The sequence below is a fragment of the Leptinotarsa decemlineata genome, unplaced genomic scaffold (genome assembly GCF_025532065.1).
Source record: "Leptinotarsa decemlineata unplaced genomic scaffold, Ldec_3_MD MMD2_tig00026282_RagTag_RagTag, whole genome shotgun sequence".
Classification (NCBI taxonomy): Eukaryota; Metazoa; Arthropoda; class Insecta; order Coleoptera; family Chrysomelidae; genus Leptinotarsa; species Leptinotarsa decemlineata.
Genome location: NW_027412668.1, coordinates 9068374 through 9091221, shown reverse-complemented (window position 1 = coordinate 9091221; position 22848 = coordinate 9068374). Strand labels below are relative to the sequence as shown.

General features: G+C 36.9%; 1 protein-coding gene across 3 annotated transcripts in view; it reads right to left on the bottom strand.

Annotated features, from left to right (window-relative positions):
• LOC111514936 (lachesin) overlaps nucleotides 1–22848 on the bottom strand; it is a 355844-nt gene that overhangs the window by 94591 nt on the left and 238405 nt on the right. The window lies entirely within an intron of this gene.

The following is a 22848-nucleotide window of genomic DNA, read 5'->3' as shown; positions in this document are numbered from 1 at the left end:
ATTGGATTTAGTGTGACGTCGTATTTTTTCTCGAATATTTTCCAGAAAACTCTCCTTTTATTCACCCATATCATGAAGGAGCGTGAAAAAGTAGTTCGTCATCTTGGGTAGTTTGCCATATTGGTTTCAGAGTGTCGTTATATCATTATGCAAGAGGAAAACAACTAAACTGACATCTTTGCCGGTCCGACATATTGGATGTAGAAAGGCCTCACTTAGTTAACCATGCATTTCATCCACTACAAACGCGTATGCCATATTTTAACCTAATCAGTTGAGGATGACCCGTACTAACTTACATACATACATACACACATATATACAGTGCGAGTCTCTAACATGGAACAAATTCACTAAATTAAAGGTGTTGTTTCTTTCGGAAATATGCTCGGACACGTTGATTAGTATTTTAAAATGCCTTCATTTATATGCAAAAAAAATTATACAGTGTGTCTCAAATATGAGATTGACGTCATCGATAATTTTTTTGAAAGACAACCCTGTTTTTTTAATAACTTTCATTGAAGGGTTTAACAAGTTGCACATGCCTGCCAAATTTTTCAATTTTTTACTCCTTGTCTTTTAAAAGATATTATCTAAAACATTATCTAATTAAAAAAATGAATTCAATTCAATAGTCTTTCTTCAACAAGTGTTCAAAATGTTGTCCATTTACTAACTGACAATACCCTAAACCTAACTGAAACTCGTTTCGAACATTTCTGATTACTTCGCCCGAAATTAGCCTACACTCGTGTCCTATTCGTTCTTTTAAATCCTCAATATTTGCCGGTTTCCTCCTAAAAACTTTGCTCTTCAAGTAACCCCATAAGAAAAAGTCCAAAGGTGTTAAATCCGGAGACCTAGGTGGCCATTCATAGGGTCCTATTCTGCCAATCCATCTGTCTGGAAATACATCATTCAGGTACTCACGGACAGGTCTTGCAAAATGAGGAGGCGCGCCGTCCTGTTGAAACCAGATGTTTCTATTCGGGACGTCAGCTTCTATAGGACAAGGGAACAAAATTGCCAAATTCGGAACTAGGCCCTCCTGCAAGAATTCTGAATATCTTGCTCCAGTAAGATTTTCTTGGAAGAAAATCAGTCCTATAACTCGATCACCAACAATCCCTGCCCAAACATTGACTTTTTCTGGATGTTGAGTGTGGCCTTCGCTCATCCAGTATGGGTTTCTGTCTGCCCAATAATGACATTTTACGATTCACCACACCATTCAGCATAAACGTTGATTCGTCAGAAAATGGAACGTTTTCTTTTTGTACAACATTCCTGTCTAGTAGATCTATCATTTGTTCGCAAAAATGGAGTTTTCTATCTGGATCATCTTTGGTGAGTTCCTGAAGGATTGTTATTTTATATGGATGAAATTTTTCAGCTTTAAAAACTCTTGCAACTGAAGACTGGCTAATTTTGAGTTCCCTAGCTATCTGCCTAGTGGAAACATGAGGATTTTCTTCGACAGAGAGAAGAACATTTATTTTGACCTCTTCACTGAGCGCACTCCGACGATGATTATTTGTTTTTCTTAAATGCCCATTTTCCCGGAACTGTTTTTCGATCTTGCTTACGGTACTTCGCGATATGGGTGGTAAACCAGGATACTTCTCTCTGAATAAATGGGTAACTTCATTTTGTGTTCTTGTTCTATCTCCGTAGCCAATCATCATTAGAATTTCAATCTCATGTGTTTCAGTTAAGTACGGCATTTTACTAATGGCGAACAACAAACTGTGAAACTGTGAAACGACTAACAGTTTTTGTGCACAAGTATGATTGGAATGCGATACTACTCTCCTTACTTTTTTTGATAACTTTTTTATGACAATGTCACTGTCAGGTATCCCTGACATTCTGAGCAGGTATTGAAGGAAGACTATTGAATTGAAATCATTTTTTGAATTAGATAATGTTTGTTAAATATCTTTTAAAGGACAAGGAGTGAAAAATTTAAATTTGGCAGGCATATGCAACTTGTTGAACCCTTCAATAAAAGTCATTAAAAAAACAGGGTTGTCATTTGAAAAAAATTATCGATGAAGTCATATTTGAGACACACTGTATACTTTTTTGCATGAAAATAAGAGCACTCCAAAATAATAATCGACGTGTTCGAGCATATTCCCGAAAGAAACAGCACCTTTGAATTAGTGAATTTGTTCCATGTTAGAGACTCGCACTATACATATGAACATTGCAAGTTGAATAAAAGACCATCGAACCCGCCCGCAAGGCGGGCATTGAGGGCATTGAAAAGCAGAGATGAAAAGATAATTTTGTTTTATGGACGAGCCTTTTTCACTCGCGGCTGGCGCCCCTGTAGGTATATTTAAAAATCCTTTGTTATCGCACATCTACAACATGGAAAGAACCTAGTTAAAAAATTTAGTCTCCGAAAATGTAGCGGAACAGAGAAACAGTGATGAAAAGTAACTTTATTTTATGAACTCGACTTTTTCCCCGCGGCTGGCGCCCCACATGGAATATCTGAAAATTCTCTCTTATTACACATCTATAACATGAAACGAACCTACATACAAAATTTCAGCCTTTTAATAAACAGCGGTACGGAGAAAATGTGATGGAAAAGTACTTTTCATATGTAAACGTGCCCTTTTTACCCCCACGGGAGACGCCTCAGTTAGAATATTCAAAAATTCTTTCTTAGTGCGCATTTTCGGCCAAAAAGGCACCTATATACTGAATTTTAGGTTCCTAGGATTCACCAATACTACCCAGTCAACATCGAACTGCTCTCTACCAAAAAAGCTTTGAATATCAGGGATGCAAACTGTATAACAAACTTCTCGACGACATTGAAGTTTCAGGAAACGTACATATTTTCAAGAGTTCAGAAGTTAAGCAACTCTCATTGTCAAAAAACTGCTACACTGTTGAGGAGTTTGAGCCGTAACTTTATTTCCATGTGAAGTGTACGGTTTAATTAACATACACCTTTTTTATTTATACAGACGTAGAAATAGTAACTTCAACATATTTTATATTTATACTTTATATCATTTGTAATAATTGTTCGTGACGTGAATGTGATTGTCCTATAAACATCCAGAGATATTTTTAATCATTCTAGTCATTCCATATGTATATACATTTCCTTATATCATTTGTCTACTTGCATTCATTGAGTTTTTTTTATTTGCATTATCATGCTGTCAATGTGCAAACTAATTTGCGAAAACAAAGAAATTATTATTATTATTGTTATAATGAGTAGGTGTTAGGAGATTGACTTTTGCATTTATAAGTATAGATACTCTCCTATCCCAGAATGCAGTTTTCATGATGTCTCATTCACATGACTGGAAAACTATGACCCCAGAAGTCACGGCTCAAAAAAACTATCCGTTGTATGATGTTATGACCTGTATGAGATATATGTAATATTCGCCTGTATTATCAGCCCCCAAACTCGTTACGTTTTCCAATCAATCCTCGTCAACAACGAACATGCACATTTCTAATTTTGAGCTGTCAAAATCCACAATATTTTTCCCCGTCTTTAATAATTGAGAATTCCCTAATAAAATAACACGACCTACGGAATGTTCGCCTGGTTTTTATGGAATTGATGAAAAATCGATACCTACCTCATCGGAAATTTAATTAAATTCATAAAATTGTCGTGCCTAACCAATAATGAATGAAAGTATATACTGCTCAGCAGTTGAAATGCACGAATAACTGAAATGGACGAAAGTCGATATTAGCAAGATGTTTGTGTGAGAATAATTGATTCATATAGTTCATCAGGTATGTTCCGGCACATAACCACCTTCAGATCCTACAATAACAAATGTTATCAAACAAATATGTACTGAATACTCGAAAGTCTCAGCTACAGTAAGAAATAATAGAATTGAAATTATTCGAGTTGTTTGAACAGACGAACGTCGCGCTATCTCAGTCAACTCCCGATTAGAATATAGTATGTAAACTGAGTAATATCGAGAGTATTTATAAAAAATAATAAAATAAAAGCATTAAAGATTTGATGAAATGTAACAGAATTATTTATTTCTCAATTCATGCATATGCATGTTTTGTGTTCCTTCCTGTATATTGCATGATTCGTTAAATTGTTGTTCTGTATCTGTTGAGTTTTCCTTCATATTTTTGTCACTTCTTTATCGGCATTTTTATCGACGTCATGTGTTTGGTTTCCTTGAGTCATCATTTTTTTTGTTTTGTGTTTGAGTAGAGGAGGTCGCAGTATGTTTTTTTAAAATTGCTTGGATGCCGATTGAACTTTTTCCCACCGCATTTATCTGAGTATCAATTGATTCAGTAGATTTATTTTGTAGTGACGAAATAGTTTCTTCAAGATGTTTTATGTGAGCTTTGGCTTCTGCAATAATTTCTTCTTGCTTTCTAATCAATTCATTTAGCTCACTTTTTACCTTTAGTGCTTCCTTCATCGTTATATTTTTCTCCTCACTATGTTTTTCAATGAACTTGTTCTTTGCTTATGATTCCTCGCAGTAAGTTCTTCTATGGTCTGTTCTAAAAAGCTAATTCTCCTTCAAGTACCTTAGGTTTGTCACAGCAGTTTATTATGTAGTCTTTGATTAATTTGAAGTTCTATTTTTGTTTTAAAATATATGACTCGTGAAATACTTTGAGGCAGTTTTCACAAATCAGGTAAGCAGGCATTGGTTTTGATTTGCAACATCAAAAATTAGCCATTTTTCTTATCAACTTATGAAGAGACCTAGCTTATCTCACACAATATCATATAATGGAATTAACGAAATGTTATTTCTGAGACGCCACTGGTGAAATATGTTTCAGTTATCACTGTATTATTTTTGAGCCGAAAACGTTTTTATTCAATTCTATTTGTTTTTATTTGCGATTCTAAACTAGATTTATATCTCAGCTCCACTGCTTTTTCAATTAGTTTTATTTCTTGCCTGTTTTTCTTTATTTCCTCCAACAGAGTATTATTCGAAATATATATTATATGCTATCTTTTGCGGTTGTTGGACGCCACTGGTTTCAATAGGATCATAATTTATGAACAATTGTGACTTTAATTCACAAGTGTTGAACATCAACAAGCAGCAAAAATTGACTGGCGCATCCAGTCCATATTATTTTTATCAAGAACAAAACACAAGCACCACAGAAGAATCCCCAAGGCTCTCTTAGATCTGTGCCTGTGCGAAAATAGCGATCAAAATTTGATTTGAATCGCTGAAGATCACATCCATTAGGAAAAACGTTCTTAGGAAGTTTATTCCTCATAAACGCACAGTTTTTGAACAGTTTGAGGTGTACCGATTTGAACCTCAAAACGATGAGCAGCCACAGTCACAGTGGAATCAAATGTGCCAAGTCATTTGAACACTTTCCGTGAACGTATCTGTAAAAGAGAGACAAACCTAACTCAAACTAACCTAACCTAACCTAACCTAACCTAACCTAACCTAACCTAACCCAACCTAACCTATCCTAACCTAACCTAACCTAACCTAACCTAACCTAACCTAACCTTACCTAACCTAACCTAACCTAACCTAATCTAACCTAACCTAACCCAACCATTCTTCGATGTTCCAGACTATCAAGGTTGCAAGTGATATTCGCGTCTCCAATCGGGGGAATGGATCTTCACTGGATGGAATCCAACAGTTCCACAGTATGCTTAGGGGTGGAGCTCCATACATGAGAACAATACTCCAACGAAGGTCTTATCCGAGCTTTATAAAGCATCAAAAGTTGCTGAGATGTGTACAGTTTTCTGGTTCGGAACAGTGTTCCAAGCTTTTGAGAAACGGCTTATCCGATTCCAGAGACATGATTGTGCTAAGACAAATTGTTCGGAGACATTTATCTTCTTTGAGAAAACCGATACCTGGGTTTTTGTGGCATTGAAACCTGGTTACTTTTACCCCAATTTGAAATCACTTCTATATCTTCATATAGAAGTGAAGATGTACATCCGCAGACAATGTCCTGGAATCCAAATGTATGGTAAAGAGCAACAACTTTTGATTCTCCATGTTCCTCGATCGCGATGACACTCTATTCAGGTTATTACCAATAGATGAGTGTGTCACTTTGGGTTATTTGTCTTTTTATTGGCAAATTACGTTATCCAAACATTAAAATTTGAAACTATCTAGGAGAGATACCTACGTATAAGAAAATAAATATTTCAGTCCCCGGCACTTTGCTGTTTGAGTAGGATCTTTCCTGTACTGATGAGAGGTAATATCTCGAAACCGCAGTCTACTAGTGGTTCACTTGAATAATTTCAGCTTGTTCCTACTACTATATGAACTAGAAACATCTTCAAGACTAGCTTCTGTGAGGTATCTTGCATAAATGTCTGTCGGAAGTAATTCAATATAAAGCATGGTATTAGCCGGGAAAGTGGTTGTTTTTCGACAGATGTTTACCAGGGCCCACTGGGTGAGTGTTCTGGGAAAGATTATTATTTCGAAATCAATTTCGAAATATCAATTATGTTTTCCAAATTGAGTCTTCTTCAATAGCTGAGGCTTCGAAATTTTCGAAGTTGAATTGATGCATCTTTTTCCGAACCATTAGGCCATGGTCGTGGTCGTTTTCTCTACTATTAGGGCGGACATCTTAAGTGATGACTGCATTGACTGCGAGAATGGAGCTTGTGTCAAAGATTTGGCAACGACTATGTAGATAGCAATGAAGACGAACCGTTCGGTTCTACAATTTCCGTTCATATATGGCCTAACAGGCTGGATTTTGTTGTTTCTAATCATAAAACCGACTGTCAAAGTATATGTTTATTTGTGTGTCATTCTCAAAAGTTTTTCTAAGTATTTTCTTAATGATGAAAGGACTGAAGCCCTACTTTGAAACGTTTCAATGTAAATTCAATTTTATTGAAATCAAAGGTTCAATAGAAGAGTAGTGTATTCATGGGTTGGGGTGAAAGTAGCAGATTTGACTTATGTCGCTCTCTTTCGAGCAGACAGAATTATCGATTTGGAACTTCTAGAAACGTCTACTTTCTTTCAAAATTGAATTATAGACGATGAATTGGAATAATATATGGTTGGCGGCATATTGGATCTATTGGTACGCCACATCATTTCTTTGCGAGAAATCACATTTCCCAAGCAGAAGTTACGTGACCGAGATGAATGTAGTAATGAATTTCGAGATTTTTATTCGAATACTCGAAAAGTTTATCGATGAAGCGACAGAAAACTTTCAGGCTCCGTCTGCGCCGGTGGGAAGTTTTGGACCAGTCGGAAAGATTGAATTTGTTATTTATGAGTTGACGTCCTAGAATCATGAAAATGGCTTTACAATAAGAAATGAACCGAAAGCAGCATGAAAACACACAAATAAACATGACCATAATAATAATAATGATGATAACAATAAAAATAATGAAAATCTTACTCTACTCGTTTGAAGTAATGAAATGGAATCAGGAGGAGCTGTATCAACTCGACGTAAGGACCAGAAAAATGATGCATGACCGTAGGAGTTTGCATCCCAGATCGTCTGTTCTACGGTTATACTTCCCCCGACAACAGAGAGGCCGTGGACCTGTGAAGTTGTCAGAAGTCCAGATTCCCTCCACTGCATAGTCCACGACCATGAGAGAACAGAAATTGAAGCATTTTCAGGGCAGCTGCCTGAACAGCTGATGAACTCGAATCATTTTTCGACAGTGTACGAGGTGATCAAAACTCTGTCACCGAGTCGGAATGCGTTCGGCAGAAGGCTCACATAAAATCCGCAAAGATCACACCATTTTTGCGACAACACAAGGATAAGCCAATGCATGGGGTATTTCTCAATAACATTGAAGACTTTGGCTTTGGCCCGACTTTAGCTTTTCTCAGGTCTAGTGGGCTGAAATCAGAAACTGAGGGGTTCATCATGGCCTGCCAGGATGGTATCTTCAACAGCTCAGTCTACCGCAGTGATCTGATGTGTATAAAGGCTCCTAACACAAGGTGCAGGGCCAGCTGCGAGGTGTCCGAGATCCTAATACACTTGGTGTCAGCATGTCTGGTATATGCGATCTCGCCCTACACCCATCGACGTAACGTGGCCCTAAGAGTGCTTTATTACCACATACAGCACTCTTACGGCATTAACGAGACACCGGTGTTGCCCTACGCTCCGAGGGATATTGAATCCGTTGTGGGAAACGAGAAGTGCCGAATTCATTGGAACTATCTGTTCCCAATCTCCAGGCTCATGCAAGCTAATGAGCCTGATGTAGTCCTTCTCGACCACCAGAGCAAGACGATATTTGTCACCCCTCGCGAGAGGAATATCGTCCAAAAAGAGAAGGAAAAACGGATAAAATATCAAGATTTCCTCTTCGAAGTTAACAGACTCTATCCAGATATCCAGATATATCAAAGCGCTATTCTTTCACTCGAACACAATGTAGACATATTATGGGAACTAAACAACCCACTTCGTTGAGGTAGGAAACACTCGTACTGGAAACATTGATATTTTTATGCCGCTCTCGGCAACATTATACCAGCTTCCTTTAAGCTGAAACGGTCTCTCAAATGAGCTCAGTTGAATCAGATCTATTCGAAAAATGGCAGAGCATTTCTACGAGAACGGATCCAACATACACGGGGCTAGCAGAGACGGACAATGTCTCACTGAAACTACTCCTGGAGCTTAGCAACCGACTGAAACCTGAACGAACTTAATGGCATATCATACTCAAAAGTGGAACATGAACGGGACAGGGTGATCTGAAAAATGAACTTTAAACGTCCAAGCCAGTCTCGAATATACCTACACAGTAGATTGAATGGACTGACGCCTATCAGAAAACAACTGGTTAATACCACGAAGGGCGTTGGATTATATCCGACAGGCGTCAGTGCAGGAATCTTCACAGAAAATTTCCTGCATATGCAATTAGCAATACAACTGAAAGAGTCGACCTTCAATTTTGGAACGGGCACACTTGCAGACCGGTTTTGGGCTCATCTAATAAGAAAGGGACATGGTGAATAGAAACCACAAAATGAAGTATGAAAAGCTATACAAAACTGGAGGTTTAGCAGCTCGTTGCTTAGACATGTCCAGAGTGGTCATGAACCGAACAGACAGGGATCTTACTGGGTACAAAATGACAGTGTTAGCATGGCAATTTCGAGATAATTTCGCGCCAGGTACCGAACAAGAAAATCAGGAACCTACTGGATGTGGTCGCGGAAGGAATCAGAATTGTGACGGCAAATATTCTGAGCAAGGCAAGACTTCCAAGATGCAATATTCCGAAAAGAGAGAACGCGATTGCTTGACCTCTGGTAATGGTATCATGATTCTTCCATGGGACAAATGAAATGCCATGGTGTTTCTGAAAACAAAAGGCTATTGAAGAGCTACTACTTCAAACTACCGCAAACTCAAACGAGACCTAACACAATCGAAGTTGAGGAACGTCTACAAACTCATTGAATCTTCCTCACTGTCGGGAAGTATAGAAGTTCACTCAGGTCAGTGATAGCCAACTTCTCCATGAAACATTTTGAAGAGAAGACAATCGACCTTGTGACCTTGTGAAACCGACCTTGTGACTAGGTAACATGGATGACACCTTCGTCATCTGAAAACAAGAAAGGGGCGCTTTCAACCGTTTCCTAGACCACTTGAACGCTCTACACTCCACCAGCAATTTCACCATGGAAACTTCTAGATATACTCATCGAAATATGTGATGCTAGACTAGTCCACAAAGTATACCGAAAATTCATCTCTATCTCAACTGAAATGGCTTGAAGAACATGCGTACCAGAGCATCTTGAGGAAGAACTGAACCATCTTCAAGTGACCTTGAGATCTAATGGATACAATGTACCTGGGATTAACAAGGCCATGAAACTGAAGAGTTCCACGGGAAAGAGGCTCGGATGGTTGCACGTGCGTATCTACCATATACCCCTAGGACCACAGAAAAAATTAGAAACCTCTTGGAGGAACTCAATATCAAAACGGTTTCCAAACTCATTAAGAAGATACAACAAAGCTTCGATCGGCTAAAGACGAAAGAGACCCACTATCAGCAGTAGGGTTTATCGCACACCGTGTATTTGTGGGAAAGTTTACATCGGAACCACCAAAGATCCATGGAAACAAGGCTGAAGGAGCATGATAAAAACTGCAGACTGGGCTGTGGCGTAACATGCACTCAGTGAGGAAAACCACATGATTTTGTTTGAAAACACGAGGTTGTTATTCCCAAGCAGGGATGCCATAGCAATAGAGATCTGAAAACAAACGGATAATTTCAACAGAAAATAAGAAGCTATGAATCTCAAACAAATATGAAATTTCATTCTGAAACGTTCTGAAATAACAAATATCATGCCGGCAGGTAAAAAAGGGGTCAACGAATGGTATTTACGATTTACCTAATCGGAATACCTATCGTAGATCAACTCAAGATGTATGAACCTCTGAAGAGGCTAGACATTCGCACCAGCGAAACGCCAGGAAGACATTCCAAAAATTGACGACCGTCAAACTCGAATGGAAATGGTGGGACTGAATTAACAGGACAATATTGAAATAAATACAAGTGTTTATGTTCAGATAGTTCTCGACTGAAAAATTCAATTCGAAGTTCAACTTTGGATTACGGTAGTGATACATTTTTCAAAGATTCACTGAATGAATAATACATTGTTACAGCATGATACGTGAATCGAAATGCAGTTCTCTTCTGTTTTGCATTTTCAACCAATTTAGTTGATGAATTGAAGGTGTTACAAGATCCTTGTGATTCAAGCTGTATGTTAATGTCATCAGACATTTGTACCTTCTGAATTCTTGAAGAAGTTTCGGAATCCAGACATGGACCATAAACTAACATCACAATAATTGAACATAGGCTATCTATAGATCACTTTGACACGCTTTCATATCATTTCAGTTTTTCGATTCGTGTACCGTATCTGGTTTTCTCGCCCATATATTAGATGTATCAACATCAACCTGCCGTTATTGAACATCTTTTATTCATTTTAAACTGAATTTTCGTTTTGTGACAATTTCATATTCAAATTACTTTACCTATCGGGTGCATCCCCAGGTGGGGGATAGGAAAACGGTCAGGGGACTGGACGCCCTGTCCAAGAAGCCAATGTGGCCTTACGGACGGGATCGCCGGACTCCTGGTCAGTGGCAGAAATAAGTGGGGCGAGGGGAACTAAACCTTCCCAGAAGCCTTTGCAAAACATGCCACCGTGGACCAGCCTACCCAAGCTAAGGCGTGAGGAATCGTGCCGACAGCTGAATGGCCGCAGGGTGATATGCGGTTACGAATGATCTCCTTGGGGAACTGGACGAAACCTCATTGAAATCAGCCCACATCTCGTAATGTGGGGCTCTGCCAGAGGTGACCAACCATTCCTTTGCTACTCGTGGGAACACACATGAATGAAACAAACACAAAAACAGAAACAACAGAAACAAAAACCAATCCCGAGGCTGAAAAGAAGTGCTCACCTCAATCTAAGGTGGTGACTGGGGATGAACAAAAATGTCTACCCCAATCTACCACTTATAATGAGGATGGACAGAGCAGATCACCTTGTGATGTACTACAAAGGCCAAGGTGTAAGTGGATTTGCGGCGCCGAGGCCAAAAGGAGAAAGAGAGCAAACGAGGCAGAAGTGGCAGCAGCTATGAGTGCATTCTCCTCCTCTCCCACTCCACCTCCAACAGCAAGGGCACTTCCTGCGGCGGGCGCCAAGAGCTCCGCCTTGAACAAAGGCAAGGAACCGGCCGCCCCTGCAGGAAAGCTCCCTCACTTGTGCACCTCCACGGAGGGAACCCCAAGAAGGTTGAAGAAGCCGCGCAACGGCAGTAATGTCGCTGTACCTTCCAAAACTTTCACGAAGGCTACCATGAGACACCTCAAGGATGCCAAAGAGAGTGTGTGTTCGGCGAGTCGTGGCCTACACCTGTCAATATAAAGAAAATGTCTTCTAGTGACCTGTTCACCTTCCTGGAAAGGAAAGGATGGACGATGACCCAGGAGGACAACTCCTCTGGAGGATGTACAATGGGTCACATGTGGCCTAAGTGCTGTGGATCTACACTCACTCTCCCTACTCTATAGATACAGATACAGATACTTGATCATGTTGGTAGGTTCTAACAAGTTTAACTGTTTTCGAATCACTGTTTTCTGGTTTCTATGTATTTCTTTTGGGCTTCTCAATACCGTCGTTCACTGATGTATTCACATACCATTCTGCGAATATAATTCTTGGAGTCTTTGTATGATTTTGTTGGCTTAGTTTTCGTGAAGTTGCTACCGAAGAGTAGGCGAATTCAAAACAGGTTCTTATGTTGTACTCAGAATCATTTGCTTTCTTCTTCTTCGATAGACCTCTGACCTGAGACATAAATAGTACTGGATCTGAATCATTCGTAGAAAATTCATTCATTTCACTCTCATTCGGGATATTCTTCACAAATGAATCTCATTTCCAAATTATTCTGAATTATTCACGACAAACTTCAATCTCACAAGTAATGGCCACATTTCTTACTAGTTAAAACATATACTTCATTCCCATTCACATATTCATTGTTGAAGATATCGATACCGATAATGTATCAGAAGCAAACCTAGAGTTTTTTCGATGTCATCGATTCATGAGCAAATTTCTAACACATGCCGCTACGATAGTACCCATCATATATCCCCCAATGCACTGTTGTATATCTGGTAAATGTGGAGCAAGTTTATTTTCCGCTTGAGAACAACGGTAAACATTCGGTAATTGCTATTTAATGGAAATATACAACCGCAATGGTACGTGCATTTGATTTTATTGGGAAGCGAACAAATTTATTGTTTTGTCAATAGTGCTTAAGGAAATACTTTACGTTTTCCATGGTTAAACAAATCACTGCGATAAATTCAATCGGCAGCGTATTGATCTTGATTTTATTTCCGAGGAAACGGCTCAAATAAATTGACTATAAATCGCCAAAACGGAATTTCGAAGCCATGAAAAAGCCCAATGATATTGCGGGAGATGAATACTGTGTTTATTCCTTTCGATTCAGATAGTTTTCATATACAAGACAACGCAAAAAATGCCTGATAATGAATATACATTTCATCTACATTTTTCAAAATGATCAGTAGAATATATCCTCATGCTAAAATGAAACATATACCTCAAAAGATATTCTGTTTAGAATTAGAATTGACTGGTCGAGGGATTCAGCTTTGTTTATTTTCCAGATTGTAAGGAATACATCTTCCGAAAAAACAATAAACCCGAATATATTCTGCGACACATTGGATCTTGTGAGCTATAGCTAAAATAATCATAGTATTTTTGTGTTTGTATCGATATCCGCCTCATCTCCCCTCTTTATTCGAATCAAATTTGTACCCGCTATCAAAATTAGAATAACAATTTAGGCCCTTTGTTTTTCTTGGTTTTTTATCTTTTTCATCTTTTTTTATTTCGTAAAGTGCAAGAGAAAGAATGATCCCTGTTCAATCCTGTATCCTATTGACAAATTGGTATTTTTTTCTACATACTATATGTTATTTCTGCTGTCAATGAATTCATTTATCATTTTTATTACTTGATAATTATTTCAGATCAATAGAACTAACCTCAGTGATTCTTTTCATGGTTTCTTTTTCTGAAACAATAATCTTACAAGTAAATTTTTTCTCCATAGAAAGTTACTCAAAATTACACAGGAGGATTTGAATGAGAGAAGAATTCATTGATCTCTCAATTATTGTTTTCGGAATTCCACTAATCATATTTTCATTTGTAACATACAGTAGAATAAGAATGTATGTGATTAATACGCGACTTTAAAAAGTTCAGAATGAACATACGGAATATTATAGTCACACATAACAATGTTTTAATGGCATTTGACAGGTAAATATAATTCTTTGTAACATTGAAATTAACAGTTCAGAAATAACTTTTCAAAACACTCAAAGGTGGGAACTCGTTTCCTCCTTTTCATAGTAGATGATGTATGCATCTCCAATCACAAGCGATTGTGGTGAAATTGGTGACACGTGTGAATCATTGTATTCATGCCACGTGCCAGTAAAGGGATGTCTGCAGAATGCTGTATAATGTCCGCTGTAGGGAGACCCACTGTGATTCGAAAGTGCATATAGATTATAACGACAAGGAGTCACATTGTCTGCTGCATAATTGTTCATATCTAATCCATGAAGAGGAAATTCGATGGCAACATTTAACTTGCCTCTAAATCTTTCTATTAGAGAGAATATTTCAAAATGAATGACTAAAATACGGGGAAACTCATGGATAGAGACTTTGTGCATTTTCTCCTTTCCTTGCAACTCGAACACGTCGGTTTTTCATGTCCATCCAAAGTTTTCTCTCTTGTGAAAAAATCCAAGCATTGTGATAAACTCAATTGGCCAGTTCTTTGTGGTATGGAGAGTGACAAATCCCAGAAAGGATCGAAGGTTGCAAATAAGTGTCCACAGTATGTGCACTTCATCGTGAATTTTAATTGACCAACGGAATTATCTTCAATCTTTGAGTTATATATACTCAAATAAATCAGTCATGACACTTGTGCTTTTCCGCTGTCGCTCAATTGATTGTTAATCAATATTACCATATATAATTATTGAAAATCACTATTATTCTTGGATATTTTTCAAACTGGAAAGTGAAATAACGAAATGCATGCACATTGATCGCTGAAAAGGAATTAACTCTCATAAAACTGCAATTCTCGCTAGCGCATATTCACCTATAAATGTGTCCAATACATCCGCAATAAATAACTTCAATCATACGAGGAATTCATTTGCAGGATATCATAAAGTCCAACATCAAACAGAACATTTAAAGAGTACTTTGTGTTCACAAAATGGAAATGATTTGTAAATACTGGTGCAGTTACTGCTACGTCAACCGGCATATTTTCGGGTGGCGAATGGAGTGAATGTTTCCATCATGAAGAAATGGTGGAAATAACATGTACAGTGATAAACGTATAATGCCTGTGATAAAGTGAGCTGAATATTCTCGAATACAAAATACAAAATATCTATTTCACTCATGAAGGAAAACAGTTTACAAGTATTGGTTGTTTAAACTCAATCACAATTCCTTGTTCTAATCTTGCACTCATCACCCAAAGTGTAGTTCTCTTGGGGAATTTTCTAGCAATTTTGTATGTATTCAAGTCAATAAAAAACAGTTACATTTTTGGCAGACACAGATTTGTAATAGTCCTCACTGTACTAAAGTCATATCACCTTGTGATTCTTTTAATGCTTTATTTATTCATACGATAGAATGTATATTTCTTTATACAACATACACCTGGCCGTATTTTGCCTGTTTTGTGATTTTTCTATCCCACTTGAAAAAGTGTTCAACTTTTTTTTAACCTTCCCCCCTGGCATCAAACCGGAGTTTGTATTTTTCATTGAGTGTAGCTAAAGTGTTCAACTTCTTATGATGAATTGTTTGGAACCTTTGGTGTGGTAATGAATATTACTGGAGTTTTTTCCAACACCAAATCGTTATTTTTAACACCTCGACACGTGTTTCGATCACCAAGTGATCTTCTTCAAAGAGGAAGATTGAACTGAAAAAACAGTTTTTGCAGTTTAATCTTCCTCTTTGAAGATGATCACTTGGTGATCAAAACACGTGTCGAGGTGTTAAAAATATCGATTTGGTGTTGCGAAAAACTCCAGTAATATTCATCTTCAACTTCTGTAATAACAGTTCATATTCATATAACACGAGTGGTAGAGAATGAAGATAAAAATGTTGGAATATTTGAAAATTTGAATTTCAGCCTCCGAAAACATAGCGATATGGAGAAACAGTGATCGAAAGGTGATTTTCATATGTAAACGCTCCCCTTTTATTCCCAGGATGAAATCCCAATTGGAAAATTCTTTCTTGGTGCGCATCTAAGACCTAAGATGCACCTGTATAACAAATTTCAGCTTCCTAAGACTCACCAGTACGGAGAAACATAAATGAATATGTGAGTGTTACGTGAGTTCGCATCTTAGACCTAAGAAGCACTCATATACCAAATTTTAGCTTCCTAGAACTCACCAGTACGGAGAAACAGGGACGAATATGTGAGTATTATGTGAGTGCGTATCTGAGATCTAAAAAACACCCAAATAGCAAATCCTTACTTCCTAGGACTCAACAGTACGGAGAAACAGAGACGAATCTGTGAGTATTACATGAGTGCGTATCTAAGACCTAAGAAGCACCTATATACAAAATTTTAGCTTCCTTGAACTCACCAGTACGGAAAAACAGAGATTATTGCTAACGGACACCTTTTATTTCCACGAGGAATCCCCAATTGGAATATTTTTGAAAATCATTTCTTAGTGCGCATTTGAGACCAATGATGCACCTATATAACAAATTTTAGCTTCCTAGGACTTACCAGTACGGAGAAACAGAGATAAAATGTTGAGTGTTACGTGAGTGCGTATCTATGACCTAAGAAGCACCTGTATTTCATCAGTTCGGACTTCCATTGTCTAATATAATATGAATTGATTTGAAAATCCTGAAAAAATATTAACAAGATTAACCGAAAATAACAATTTTATTTGAACAAATAACTGAAATTACAAAAAAATAACATCAAAACCAAACAACAACCAAGAAAATAATAATCAAAATATTAATTAAAGCTGAAAATTGGAAATTATTATTAACAACAATATGATCGCCATTTTCACCGGTTATAGCTAATATATATATTTATGAAGTGGTTTGAAACTCTGGCCATTGAAGAAGCCCACATGAAGGCCCGAGTCTGGTTGAGATACGTAGACGACACCTTCATAATATGGAACCATGGAAATGCAGAACTAGACACTTTCCTGAAGCACATCAACAACGTAAGTCCTTCCATCACGTTTACGATGGAAAAGGAAGTCCACAACGAATTGCCTTTCTTATTCATATTGATGAAGGGGACCGACACTAAATGGGAAACATCTGTATATCGAAAACCCACTCACACAGGACAGTATCTGAACCAGAAATCCAACTATCATCAATCGACTGAAAGAGGAATCATCAATACTCTACTAGACGGTGCCTTCGGGCTCTGTAATACAAAGGAAGGTCTCGAAAGAGAACTACGCATCATCAAAAACGAATTTCAACGGAATGGTTACTCCAGAGTGATGGTAGAATAGGCTTCAGATAGAAGACAGCAAGAGCTCCACAAGGAAGAGAAGCCTTCACAACCAGTACTTGTACTTCCCTACATCAGAGGATTATCGGAAAGGATACGAAGGATTGGGTCCAAGTATAACATCAGGACCTGCTTCAGATCTGGGGACACTATCCGTAGCAGCCTCACGAAAACCAGGCCACCAAACGCGGATTCCGATTCCAAGAATTGCATTTACCGGATACCCTGCGAGTGCGGAGAATCATACATCGGTGGAACTAAGAAGCCAGCGAAAGTTCGCATTGCTGAGCACAAGAAACACACACAGCGAGGAGAAACCAGCAAATCCGGAATATCAGAGCATGTTTGGACTCATCAACATAATATCAAGTGTCCTATGAATAGTCGTATCTCGGAGGAATAAGTCCAGTTATCACCCGAAGACGATTGTGAATACCGACAATCGAAACGTCGTGACATAACTTGGTTTGGAATCTTTTCATTTCATTAAAATTTTCAGCTTTTATTATCATTTTAATTTGTTTGGTTGTTGTTTGGTTTTTATGTTATTTCTTTGTAATTTCAGTTATTTGTTCGAATAAAATTGTTATTTTCGGTAAATCTTATATTTATTCAGGAATTTTAAATCAATTTATATTATATTAGACAATGGAAATCGGAACTGATGAAATACACCACGAAAAATTGCCAACCACCTTCAAACAAGCACCTATATGCTATATTTTAGCTTCCTAGGACTCACCAGTGCAAAGAAACAGAGATGAATGTGTGAGTGTTACGTGAGTGCGTATCTAAGACCTAAGAAGCACCTACATACTAAATTTTAGCTTCCTAGGGCTCACCCGTATGGAGAAACAGAGATGAATGGCTGAGTGTTGAGAAAGTGACTTTATAAGAATTTATAAGAATAGATAAGTCCACAGTTAAGTTGGAAACTGTTTCTTTCTCAACAGACACATTTATTCAATTATTGACGTATTGATTCATTATTTTTTTCTATCCAACTTCGGATTGAAGAATAATAAAACAAAATATTCATATTATGCACAATCGAATGTAATCGATTGTGAACAAATAAATACATGCATACATAAATAGTGAATAGATAAATATTCCAAGATATTCTTATTTCCATTCTGATTGACATTTTACTGAAAGAAATAGATGGAATATAACTTTTCTTCTATATTTTTTTCCGATTGACTCGGCCGTTACTTGATTCAGATCCATAGTAATTCCACAAACTACACCTAACGATTTGATCTTCACAAACATTATTTTCATAAATATCACATGTGATTAACACAGGTATATACAAACATCATTAGGTTTTTTACTACGAAAAAGCTACAATGATAGCGAAACATGTAATATATTTTTGAAAATAAATTTTGTGAAGATCAAATCGTTAGGTGTAGTTTGTGAAATTTTTTTAAGACTATTGCATAAAGTGTCCATCACTCACACTTTTTAACCAATTCCAGTTGACTAGATTCATCACTCAGGTATCACAGATGAGCAATTTCAATACTTCACAGTATGGTTTCAATTACTTTCAGTTTACCTACCCCAAAATATGTTTTGAAACATTACACTCAATTACTGAACTGACAGTTCAATTTGAAATATATAGTTTCTAACGAAGAACTGGGTTGAAAACGTAGACTTGGAAAAGGACACCACTGTCAAATTTGTGATGTGACAAAGTTGGTAATAATTTTCAGAAGTTCGTCACTCAATTACAGAAAGTGAGTGATGAGATTAACTTTATGTCACGCTAGTTTGTAAGGATCTCCGTGGAGTAGCTGTAGAAATCTGGATAATTATTCCATATCTACTTGTCAATTATTTCATTCGAAAACTATTTTGAAATTTTCTCAATAAGTTTTAAAAAACTATAGTATTCTATTCTGCTCTCTCGAATGATAAACAACAGCTCGCTTTGATGAACTTCATTTTCTCGAGTAATGGCTATCCTTCTGGCTCGTTGAATAATATAATAATGTTTGTCTGTTTCATTAACAAACATCATTTTCCGAAATGGTACGTATTTCAGTGTGAAACAAATCGTGCAAATAAAAATGGAGATATCATACAACACGCTCCAGTTTCAGTCTACCACGAGAAGCAAATTGATGGAGTTTGCACAAAAGTTTCGTAAACAGAGCGAAATCCAACTTTAGGATAATAGGATAATCCAACATGATTCGTAAACCGGAAGGGATATGATGTGTTGGTATCTCCACTGCAGTTCGTTCTCTTTGTTGGATCAAGCGGCAGCGGAACTGGTTTGCGAACATATCCATAACAATGAGAAACTTTTTATTTTCAAAAAGTTCAATAATCTCCGGAAAATTTTTCTGCTGAACATCGTATACAAAAGTATGAAGACTGTATACGAACAAGTAAACAACGAATGATGATACCCATTTAGTGCCATCCCATTTCCTCCAGTTGTCTGAAATACTTTTCCGGTGTTGAAATTGCATATTTGATCATGTAGGGATATACGAATTCGAGTTTATGCATGTAGATTTCGGAAAAATATATGTATGAAGTGAGTTCAATTGTACTAAAGCTATTTTTACGTGAATCGACTCTAGCTCGTTCGATTGATGACTTATTTATTTTGTAGATATTCATGTTGAATATAGAATAAAGAAAATACTTTTGTCTAGTTTCAACTGTGTTTATTTATTCGTTACGACCGGTTGACAATTTGTGGTAGTTACTTGAAAATGGCCTCATAAGCCGAAACCGGTCATAACGAATAAGTAAACACAGTAGAACCTAGACAAAAGTATTTTCTTTATTCTATATTCTTTATTCTATAATCGACTCTAGCTTTATTTCCCTCAATATTTTATTTCTTTGAGAAGATTTCAAAAATATGTATGGGATCCATCCGGGATAATCAAATCATGCACGTTATGATTATAACGAAAAATATTCTATATAGTCAAAGTAAACGATATTGTACACTCTTAAAGTTGCCGGCACTCTCAAAGGCCAAAAAAAACCAATACATAGAAATGAACTAGTTCACGTGGACTTTAGAATTGGTGGTTCGTATTGGATCATTTTTACCAAACAAGTTTTTTGATTGGCGGATGAGTCATAAAATCAAATTTGGAGTCATGTTACGGTAACAAATAGAAATAGGGGAATGCGGGGATGGTTATCGCCGTCAGTAATAATAGTAATGACGAATGTGGTAACAACGCAGACTTTTTCCAGTGTAGTGATTCCAATGGCTATGGTGAACAATGCGAAAAAGGGATACCAGTGAATAAGATTCGGATACGTTTGAATATTGAAACACAGAGAGTATGTTTCAATGTATATAAGAATCTACATCTCAAGTTTGGTTTCGAGGGAAAAAAACTATTCAGATTAGACCGAAATTCCTTTTTCAACTGTACATAGAATACTCAAAATCAAACCTAATGAACGCAAGGCGCAATGTGATACAGGATTACCAAAACCTTTAGATGTTCATCTGATAAAATCATTGAAAAAACAATATACGACAAAAGCAATGAGATTCCTACAACTGAAATTATGAGGAAGAAATTGAATACTTCCAGCCATAACGTGATCTGCTGTGACGATGTCAAAGTGAAATTTCGAAATAAAAATAAAATGTGAATTTTGAAAACTCGGTTATATCGAGAATTTTCGAATAAGATGGAAGGACAGATGGTTAAACGAACCAGGGTGCCAACTTTATAATTCAACACTGAAGACTATACGGGTTATAAATTCAAGAGTGGAGATCTACATGAACCGAGCTGCTCATTGATTTGTTAATATTCATGGCTTCCAACAAATTCATTTATTTCCCTTTATTACATATGTGTAGGATTTTGAGGTTATCTTTACTTATCTTGTGTTTTGATTCTTGAAGTTCTGTCTGTTTAAAATCTTGAAGATGTTCATACATTGTAGATTTTTTTGTCCAAATAGACATGTTCACGGAGCCTCACGTCAAAATTTCTACCGGTTTGGTCTGTATATACTGCAGAGCATTCGCCATACTCTATTCTATATAATTATTTACCTGATTTTTTCATTCATTTCAGTCATCTAGTTTTGGTTTTGCAGTTAACAGAGTTCTGTCTGAATCATTATTACTTATGAAAGCTGTTGTTATTTTGTACTTAGAGAAGTAATTTTGAATATTTTCTGAAAGTTCTGTGTAGTTGATGCTTCTATATTTAACTATATTGTGTTCTCTGCAGTTTGGTTATAATTTACTTATGAGTGTTTCATAAGATTTATCTGCTATTATATTTCTATTAGAGAAACTGGTCACTAATCGTTTACTTCATTCCATTAATGAAGTTCACCCCTTCGTATTCGTATTCACGTATTCGTACCGTAATACCGTCGCACTGTATTATTCACAGTCACGACAATATCCAATCCAATCCAATTGACTATAGTTTCAGCTGTTTGGAATTTTTCTATACTCATTGTTATTTTCTTCTGTCGTTTTTATTTTTAGGTTTCGTGTCATTTTTGTAGCTAGATGCCACTTAATTATTTTGAAATTTGTTGTTGCAATTCAATAAAGCATATTTTAAATTTTCGAAACTTCATTGTTTGTAATAATTTTTGAAAATGGATAATCCCAGCCAAGCATTAAAATAAAGTTCTCATATTGCTTCATTTCTATTGTACTGACACTAATTTAATGGCATAAATGCGAGCGAAACCGCGGCAAGTCATGGAAATTAACAAATCAATTAAAAACCAGAAATATATACCCCTAAACGAACAATTAGATTCATGACGAAATGGTTCAGACTTTCGCGGCTGAGGTTTTCAGTGTCACTGTTTTTCGAGTTTGAAAGCCGTGGAGTTTTGGAATTTTATTCCGGCCGGTTCACTGGCGCAAGTGGCTAGCTTTTTCAGAGGCTTAACCGTTATGGCTTGCTGTTCGATGATTAACTTTTAGGCTTCGTAAAGCGTATTTATGCCTTGTCAGGTAATCAGTTGTATTGGTACCTGTACTTGTACCTGCACTTGTACCTGTACTTATACCTGTACTTGGACCTGGAACAGGCAGCAAGATTGTTAATGTTCCAGGTTCAAGTACAGGTACAAGTACAGATACAAGTGCAGGTGCAAGTACAAGTACAAATACAGTTACCAATACAACTGATTACCTGAAGAGGCATAAATTTGCTTTACGACGCCTAAAAGTTAGTCATCGGACAGCAAGCCATGATAGTTAAACATCTGAAGAAGCTAGTCACTCGCGCCAGCGAGTAAGGAAGAAATTCCAAAAATCCACGGCTTTCAAACTCATAAAACAGTGACACTGAACTTTATTTATGTAGGTCTTCACTCTTGAATTTATGGGTTTCACAACCCCTATATTATTCATTGTTGAATTTTAAAGTTATCATTTAATTAACTCCTATCCTTCTAGCTTACTAAAAACTCCTGATATAACCGAGTTTTCATAATTCACATTCTAGTTTTATACTTGACAATGGAGTCAAACCCGAAATTGGTCGTATGAATAAAATCAATTAATGGTAATTAGACAAAAGTATTTTTATTCATTTCATTGGAGTGATCATGAAT